Source organism: Crinia signifera, chromosome 4 (genome assembly GCF_055691185.1).
Source record: "Crinia signifera chromosome 4, ASM5569118v1, whole genome shotgun sequence".
Taxonomy (NCBI): domain Eukaryota; kingdom Metazoa; phylum Chordata; class Amphibia; order Anura; family Myobatrachidae; genus Crinia; species Crinia signifera.
This window is the reverse complement of record NC_139220.1, coordinates 150098014-150107832: the sequence shown is the minus strand read 5'-3', so window position 1 is coordinate 150107832 and position 9819 is coordinate 150098014.

Sequence of the window (9819 nt, the reverse complement as noted above, 5' to 3'; positions counted from 1 at the left end):
CTCTCCAGAACTCGTCTCACACTAGACAGAGCAACTCTAAGGCCAGAGATCTTTCGCAAGATCGTGACAGCCTTTGGGCAGCCAGGAATAGACCTCTTTGCGACACCATACAACAATCAGGTTCCGACTTTTGTGTCCAGGATATGGTCCCAGGCGGCATTCCAGACAGATGCCATGTCATTCCCCTGGACGGACCTAGTCCTCCCATATGCCTTCCCTCCGCCAGCCTTGCTGTTGAGGGTACTACACAAGATCAAGTCGGACAGGGTACCCCAGATTATACTGGTATACCCGATTTGGCCATCCAGAATTTGGTTCCCCCTAATCAGCCAACTACGGAAGGGCCCCAAGATCCCCTTAGAGATCTCGGGAGAATGTTTTCAGGGTACCCAGGACTTACTACAGAAACTGCCACAATGCATGTGGATGGCGACATTGCTAGGTTGTTAGCACACTCAGATCTCTCAGCATCATCAACCGCGCTAATCAATGCTTCACTGAGACCCAGAACCAAAGCTAGATATAGCGCCATAATTAAAGAGTTTATTTCCTGGCAAAACACCAGACCCAATGCTCGTCCCTCAGCACCAGTGAATTCAGCAATTGATTTCCTATCCCATAAATATGATACAGGCTCAGCCTCAGCCACCATACGTTCGTATGGTTCCGCGCTCACCCTTCTAATCCCAGGGTTTTCAGAGAATAGGTTATACTTACGCTTACTCAAAGGTATCTTCCTATCTAGACCATCACGACCACATTACTCAACCACCTGGGACATTGAACCCTTTCTCAATCACTTAGCCACCATTCCTTCTACATCTGAAACCCTTAGCCTATCGAGGAAACTGGCTTCCCTGATGGCTTTAGCTTTCGCGGCAAGAGGTGCCGAATTGTCGTTAATAGACATTTCCGACCCATGGATGACCGCAACCCCAGCGGGTTTCCACATTATACTCAAAGGGCACACAAAGACAAGCTCTATCCTCAGGCCCTTAGTAGAGTTCGACCTAGTTAGAGATCAGTCTGACCCCGCCCTATGCCTGGTAGATTGTTTGTCGGCATATTTAGCCCTGACAGCACCGATAAGAGGTGAACTTTCCCAACTGTTCATTACGTGTCGTAAACCCTTTCGCCCAGCCAGACCGGGAACAATCCGGGGTTGGATTGTGTCGGTCATGCGGGACGCGGGTATAGACACTTCACAATTCAAAGGGCACTCCCTCCGCGGAGCAGCAGTTACCTCTGCGGCAGCCAAGGGTTTGCCATTACAGTGTATTATGCAGGCGGCTAGATGGTCCTCCACGCGTACCTTTGTAAGGCACTATTGGAGACCATCTGATCACCAAAAGGTGGAGTTCCTTAGAGCAACCACCAGGTATGTGGTAGTCTACCCACCAGCTGTTGCTAGGTGGCAAGCCTCCCGACGAACAAACAGTAGTTTGCAGGAATCTATGACCTGCAAACTTTCTTTGTTCTAGGGAATAGGATTGCCACCTAGCAACAGCGACCCACCCTACCCGCCCGATGCCTTGCTAGGTCTGGTGGTTTCTCCTGCTGCAATGCTAACTGTTTCCTTTCTCCTTTGGTTACAGGCGCTCCAAAGAATCAGAGCAAACAGCAGGCGCAGCCAGCTAAGCAACAGAAATGATCCCAAGAAATCCGTTTTGCTTCATCGAAGCACCGCTTGAAGTTTCCATTACTGATCGTCGTACCTTATAGTATTCCCGTTGGTTGTCCAGTTACCCTATGGGCTAGATAATTCATCGCGCTCTTGTTGTCGAGCAGCAGTTATTAAACACGTTTATTCAGCATCATTCAGTCTCTTGTCTCTGATTGGGTACAAGTACTAGGTGGTGTTATATTATATTTCATGTTCTAAGGATTGCCATCCGTAAGCTTCTGTAAAATCTGAGCAGGGGGCGGGCTGGTAGCTGCTAGACTCTGTGCGCTCACGTGGCCAGCGTGAGTGCGTCACAGAGCTCATTTGCATGCGCCTTATTGATATGCGCGCATGCGCAGTAGCCCCAGAGCCGTTTACTACGTGCGCGCGTCATGCGCGCGCCTACAGGCTCCGGCGGCATCAGCCCGCTCCCCCGGCTGTGGAGAAGGTGAGTGAAATTTCTTTTCACTTCTCCTTCTCCAGCGATCGTCGGGAGGCTTGCACTACAACCCCACCAGCTGTTGCTAGGTGGCAATCCTATTCCCTAGAACAAAGAAAGTTTGCAGGTCATAGATTCCTGCAAACTACTGTTCCTCCATCTTAGTTCTCAGGGGTTGTCCATTCACCACTCTGTTATAAGCTCACCTAGGCTGTGTCTCCAGGTCCTGTGTCTTGCTCTTGTCACTGCTAACAATATACTGGCTCTAGTGCCACCTCTGTATGGGTATAACTAGCCGCGATATGCCCTCAACGGCGGCACCAGGCCTGTGCAGCTCCCTGCTTCCCAACCGCTCCCCTCAGGAGGCTCCTGTAACTGCCCTAACTGTTCACCTCAGTAGCAGCTTCTGTCATGTGACCTGCTTCTGGCTCACAGCAGCCTATGGGCCAGATTCTCTTAGCTTCAAAAGTGATAAAATAAGGAGTGATAAACAGCCAGCCAATCAGCTCCTACCTGCCATGTCACAGACTGTGTTTGAAAAATGTCAGACAGGAGCTGATTGGCTGGCTGTTTATCACTTTCCATTTTATCACTTTTGAAGCTTAGAGAATCTGGCCCTATATCAGCTACTATATATACATTCAATTCTGTATATCTTTGCTCTCTCCAACTCTGGTGGGGTTCCACACTTAGGGGTGATTCTAGTTGACTCGGTAAGTATCAGGGAATAGCTGTAAATATCAATTATCCCCCAAATGTATAAAGGATGAAACGGCTGTGATCCCTCCATTTCCATCGGCAAAAGCTGTCATTACTCTTCATGTAGGTAGCATGGAGCAGAGCTGAACTGAATTTGTGATTTGAAGATTTGAAGCTGAGAAATCACAAACCAGACAGGAGTCTACTTACATTGGTCTGTAACCCTTTCCCCTCCATCTGTGACAGAAGTGCATGGTTCTGGTGATCTCATCTTTTAAAGAAACCTTGTTTTGCACACAGGGACCAACACCAAGGTCAGTGTGGTCCCAATAGTTTCATATCCTAAGACCCTGCAACATCAGGCGGATATTATCTATAAGAATAGGCCAGCGCTGGGAAACTATCCTCCATTGTTTTCTAGACTCGTATTTGTAGGAGTGGTGCTCCTGGTTAGCGACCCAGCAGCGGTTGACAGTGCGCTGTCGAACTGAGAATAATTTTGTTTGAAGTGTCCAGGTGTCCAGTGATAATGTCAGGTTTGTTTCAGATACCTCCATTCTCATTGGCAGCCGCATTCCTACAGGTTTATATGAATTTAATAATATGTTATAATCACCGGGATGGGCTCCTTTCCCTGTCTCAGCAGGTACCCATTCAGTGGCATAACTATAGAGGGTGCAGGGGATGCAGCTGCTATGGGGCCTGGACACTTGGGGGGGTCCGTGGACCCAGCAGGCAATCGCCCTGCCCCCTTTTAAATGTGTTTATTCTAAATAGCTGTGTGCAGGTTTTGGGCTGCATTGTAATACCAGAGCGGGAGGTAGGGAGACACTGCCGCTGCAGATGCCGACAGAGGTCTATAGTGAACACTGAACATGGAGGGAGGAGCTGCCACTGCCCGGTGCCTTTGCCTGCAGCGTGAGAAGGACGTTCTGCTGCTAGCCGGACCCTGCACTTGAGTCGTTTTGTGGAGAGGAGGGAGGAGGTGCCACTGGCCGCATCCTACCCTGGGCCTGGATCCTCCACTCGTGGAGGGAGGAGGTGCGGCTGTCTGGAGCTTCTGTTGCTGCCTGGACCCTGCCCTTTAGCTGCTCCTTGAAGGTGAAGGAGGAGCCTGAGGAGCTGCTGCCGGGAGCTGCTGCTGTCTGGACCATGCCATGGAGGGGAGGGAGGAGCCTGAGGTGCCGCTGCCAGGAGCTGCTGTTGTCCGGACCATGCCATGGAGCTTCTCCATGGAAGAAAGGGAGGAGGCGCCATTTCTGCTGGCCGGACACTGCCTGGAGCTTCTGCTGCTGCCCAGACCCTTACCTTTAGTGGAGGGGAAGGGAGAGGTCAGGTGCCGCTGTCCAGAGCCTGTCTGCAGATAATAGACCCAGTGATGGTGAGCAAACCCCCACAAACACACACAGGCAAACACACACACACAAACACACACACAAACTTCTTTCTGTCGTCTCCTGTACCCCAATATGTATATATTGCACACCCATCCATCTGTCCCCCCATGTTATGGTGCTCTGTCCTGTCTCTATGGCCATCTGTCAGTCTGTCCTCTAAACCCCCATGTTCATCTGTCCACCCATTTGGTGCTCTGCCCATCTGTTTATGTGCCCCCAATCCATCTTTCAGTCTGTGCCCTCATCCATGCCCCGCTCCTGTCCATCTGTCTATACCCCTCCATCCAGTTATGCCTGCCCCCATCCGTCTTTTCATCTATGCTCCCATGTTAGGGTCATGTTCGTCCATATTTCAATATGTTTCCCCCATCCACCTGTCATTCTATACCCTCATATGTCCGTCCATCTGTCTCCCCATCTATGCCCCATATGGTGCACTGTCTGTCAGTTTGTACTTGTCCCCTCATCGGCCTAGCCATCCCGTCCGTCGTCTGTCCATCTATGTCTCGTTTCCCTGACACTATCTCTCTCTCCCTCTGAAACAGACTCTTTCTCCCCCTCTCCCTCTCTCACTGACACATTGGGGGTTATTTTGGTTCACTCTTTCTGACAAAATCCTTCTTAGATGGACAAAACCATGTGCACTGCAGGTGGGGCAGATGTAAATTGTGCAGAGAGAATTAGAATTGGGTGGGATTTTACTTCGAAGTGAGATCTATATTGCAGTGTAAAAATAAAGCAGTCCATATTTTCCCTGCATAGAAACAGAATAACTCACCCAAATCACATTTTACATCTGCAGTGCACATGGTTTTTGTCCATCTAAGAAGGATTTTGTCAGAAAGAGTGAGCCAAAATAACCCACACTGTCTCACTCAGGCACCCTTTCTATTTCCTTGTCTCCCTCCCTTTCACTACCTAACATCCCCCTCTCTCTCTCTCCTTGACACCTTGTCTCTATTACTCTCTTGCAACCCCTCTTTCTCACTCCCTGGCATTCTCTTTCTCTCTCTCTCTCTCTCTCTCTCTCTCTCTCTCTCTCTCTCTCTCTCTCTCTCTCTCACTCCTGCTTGCACCCCTCCCTTTCTCTCTAGCTCCTCTCATTTGATAATTCCTTCTTTTTACATGAAGCCCTCTCTTTTACCCTGACTCCCCATTCTCTCTTCCTTTCACTCTTGACTGTTTTTTTCTACCCACCCAACACCCTCTTTGTCTTCTTTACTTTATTTACTGACAGTGGTAGGGGAGCCCCTTTAAAAATGTTGCTATGGGGCCCTCAAAATTCTTTTTACACCCCTGTACACGTTCATATTTTCAGGTGACAGGATCGCATAGTGCAATGCAATCGAATCCTAGATTATAATATCGTGCCCAGATCACAGTAAATATGTGATTATTGATACATAGACCATACAAAAAAGATATGATCAATGACAAGCGCTTTCTGTCTGACTGATCATATCTTTTCTGTATTGTGTATTGTGTTTATGAAGTTTGGTGTACACACCTTATGATCAGATAGAATATTAGCTGCTTCTCAGCGCCTAATTTAGTATTGCTTCTCCTTTCCACACAATTGATACATAGTCCCATAAGTGCTGCAGCATATGGCAGTTCAGAGCATGTCCTAGATAAACCATATATTTAATGCAGAGCATCAGGAAACTTATTTAGCCCATCTAGCCAGTGATCACCATCAGGGGGGTACATCTGATATCAATGTATCATGCATGGACTTTGGGGCCCCCAACTATGTCATCTGTACTGGGCCCCGCACTGGCGGACTTAACGGTGTAATGCTTTACGCTGATTCACGGGCACCGCAAGGCAGCCAGGAATCAGTGCTGGTGATCCCTGGGCATTGTGGGGTATAGCGTCCCCATCCCCCCACCCCTGCACTCATTTAAAAACACACCCTGGAAGGAGTATTTGAAAAAACAATAACCCACCACTGAAGGGTTGAATGTTGCAACAATTTAACTATATATTGTTTGATACAGTGGGACTAATGTGGTCAAACATTTTTTCATTTAAGTGGCTGCTACATCACTGCAAGGAAAACTGAAGCCCCGGTTATACAGGTCAGACTGGAGTTGTTTTGTGGAACTAAATTCTGGAAACACGCTGAGAAGTTATATTGAGGAATAATAACATTGGCAGCAGTGCAGGATTCACCCTTTCATTTATTAGCATCTTATTCACAGTAGGAGTGAACATAAAAGGAAACCATTAGGCTGTGGTTTGCTTCACTTTGTAAACATGATAAAATAATGGGCCTTATTCTGATTGACTCACAAGGTTGCGAAATTCGCAGCCTCGCAAGTCCATCAGACGCCGCCATCCGCCCGCAGTGCCGCCCCCCCCCCCTCGCACACCGGCTGTGAATGGATGATTTACATCCATTTGCAGGTGGGGAAAAATCATTCGAGGGTCGCCGACCGTCGAATGATTTCTCTTGTGCACGCAGTTCAGAGTGACTAATATAGTGAGAATGCCCAGCGTTCTCATGGGAACGCCCATGGAATGCTGGGCGTTCCCATATGGTAATGGGGCAGCCCAGTACCCCCGCCCTTCACCACCCCTAGGGTGCGTGCACCCGGCAAACCGAAAGTTCGCCGTGGGTGCACGCACCCTGTGTCTGCACATGCACAGAAACGCGCCCACGTATGCACAGACACTAAACATCGGTCCTCCGTGTGATTATTCAATTTCTACCACATCTGACCGATAAATCGAATGATTGTATGCATCTTTAAGGGACCATTCAACGCGATGCTCGGAATCGCCACTGAATGTTGCATCAATAGATAGTATGTGTTGCACATAATATTTATCGAATTGCAGAAGTTTTTAACCACATGCAATCACTTGAATGCAATCCATAGTGGGGGGGGGGGGGGGGGGGGTGAAGGGAACACTTTTGGCAGTGTGTGGGGAAGGCAGAGGAGTAGCCTAGTGCTAACAGGGGAATCAGAGGGCTGCCCAGTGTTTTAAAGGGTGTGGGACAACAGGTAGATAGCAAAAAGGTCGACAACCATTAGGTCGACATGCTTAATGCAAGAATGTTGACATGATTGTAGGTCAACACAAGCATTAGGTCAACATGGCAAATGTCGACAGTCAAAAGGTCAACATGGGGTTCTTCACATTTTGTTACTCCAAATGTCAACACAGTCGACATGGACACTAAAATGTATCACCGCGTCCCCTCGCATGGCTCACTATGCACGCCATGCTTTGGGTATGGTGCTTTGCTACACTTGGCACACTATTTTATTCTCCCACCACACCCTAGTGGATGGTAGGGCATGAAATACCAGCTGTCGGCACATGTCGGCTCCCAAAAAAGTGAAAAACCCCATGTCAACCTTTTGACGGACGACCTTCCTCATGTTGACCTAATGGTTGTGTCGACCTAATGACATGTCGACCGAAACCCATGTCGACCTGCAGTCATGTCAACCTACTTGCATGTCGACCTTAATGATTTTCGACCTAATGGTTGTCAACCTTTTTGCTGTCTACCCGTTGTCCGGATACCGTTTTAAACAATTCTGCCACCACCACTGACCCCTGCTTCCCCCTAGCGCTACTTCTAGCACTATGTTACTCTGCTGCCCTCTGCTTGCCCTCTTCCAGCACCCGATGTGGCATGTGACATCAGTCGCTGATAGGGGGAAAGTTTTACACGTTAAGATACGAGTGGATTCGATGGACATCACACTTCAATCGCATAAGTGCATGGGTAGCAATACTTACATGTGAGGCTGCCAATCCACAGGAAAATACAACAGCTAAATATAAAGCAGGGTTGCCAATCCTCCCGGAATGGCCGGGAGGATACCGAAAATCGGGTCCCCCTCCCGGCCCCCCGGAAAGGTGGGCAACCCTCCCGGATTCCGGCAGTCCCCTTCCCCCCCTCATTTACCTGGGGGCAGAAGCTTGAAATTGCCGTGATTCGCAGCGGTTCAGCGGAAAGGGGCGGAGCTAAATATGCAAAACGGGCATATTTAGCTCTACCCCCTCATTGGAGACCCGTAAATTGCGGGATTTGCATCACTGGGGGCAGGGACTGATGATGTCTCCATCAGGCCCAGCCCCCAGAAGTGATGCAGACAGTCTCCTCTCCGGGGTTCTCCCGGAGAGGAGACTGTAAAATTCGGCAACCCTGATGTAAAGGTTATACTTATGTCAAAGTGTATAGATTAATATCTAAATAATACATTCAGTATAGAACACTAAAACATAAAACATATATTACTAACAAAGATATTGTCATGTGTAACTTACAGAATTTATATAAAAAATACCCTGTCTGTTGTATAACAAACTACTAGAATCATTTTTTTTACAAGTTATGAAAAAGGAAAAAAGCTCTTTATAATTTAATACTTTTTCTAAATGTATTTGGCAATTAAAGAAATCACTCATAAGGTAGAAAAAATAGATCATCTTCCCTTTTCAGTAGTTGGTAATTCATTGTATATATTCTACTCATGCACAATTACTCTTCAGAACTAATCATTTAGAAAACATGGCCTCAAGTTACTGTAGTAAAGTACATTATATATTTATTTAACTCCATATAATGTGTTCCATTTTTTCTTTCTGATACTGTACCTACTGTATTGGCTCTTAATGAGTGATTCTGATAAATGATACAGAGAGTATAGTATTTAGAATACTGCCAGAATGTTTTATGTCCTGAGCTCAAGCACTAGATAGCAATCAATATGTATTTAAGCGGCCATCTGCTTGAGTTGATTAGCATCTGCTGATGTGGACATAATGTTTTATAATGTAACATACTGTATACACTGCCGTTCAAAAGTTTGGAGTCACCCAGACAAGTTTGTGTTTTACATGAAAACGGACGTTTATTTATCAAATGAGTTGCAAAATAAATAGAACATTTAGTCAAGAAATTTTCAAGGTTAGAAATAATGATTTTTTATTTGAAATAATAATTTTGTCCTTCAAACCTTGAGGTAATCTGAATAAATGTCACCCCATGCTTTCGGAAGCAACTCCCACAATTTGGATTGGCTTGATGGGCACTTCTTGCGTACCATGTAGTCAAGCTGCTCCCACAACAGCTCAATGGGGTTGAGATCTGGTGACTGCGCTGGCTACTCCATTACAGACAGAATACCATCTTCCTGCTTCTTCCCTAAATAGTTGTTGCATAATTTGGAGGTGTACTTTGGGTCATTGTCCTGTTAAAGGGAGAAAATTGGTGCCAATCAAGCGCTGTCCACAGGGTATGGCAAAATGGAGTGATAGCCTTCCTTATTCAAAATCTCTTTTACCTTGTACACATCTCCCACTTTACCAGCACCAAAGCTGCCCCAGACCATCACATTACAGATGGAGTGGGACTTATCTACCCAGGGGATGGCGATGGCGACGCCAGCCGCCATCCCCTGCCCCGCGCCATCTGTATGCCGGAAGGTCCCCTTCCGACGGTGCTGCCGGCGGTCGCCCGGTGTCTACACATGGGGCAGTGATGGATGGACATGCCCAGGGGAACGCCTTTTATTGGTGTTCCCATGAAAACATTGGGTGTTCCCATGGTAATGAGGCAGTGACGCAGCTGCCGGGGGCCTGCAGCTGACAACACC